The following is a 247-nucleotide window of genomic DNA, read 5'->3' as shown; positions in this document are numbered from 1 at the left end:
GGGGTCCCTGCACTGAGAAGCTCCTAGTCTGGGGGAACACTGATGAGAAGGCCGAGAGAGAAAAACCCTTCCCCTGGTGCCAACACCCTGAATTTGGACTTTTAGCCTACTTTACTGTACGGAAATAAACTTCTCTTTGTTAAAACCATCCACTTGTGGTATTTCTGTTATAGCAGCACTAGATGACTAAGACACCATGTGACAATGGAGGCAGATGCATCTACAGACCCGTGCCTGCCAAGGATTG

This window comes from Trichechus manatus, unplaced genomic scaffold, assembly GCF_000243295.1.
Source record: "Trichechus manatus latirostris isolate Lorelei unplaced genomic scaffold, TriManLat1.0 scaffold00013, whole genome shotgun sequence".
NCBI lineage: Eukaryota > Metazoa > Chordata > Mammalia > Sirenia > Trichechidae > Trichechus > Trichechus manatus.
The sequence above is the reverse complement of the archived record's forward strand: the minus strand, read 5'-3'. Positions refer to the sequence as shown.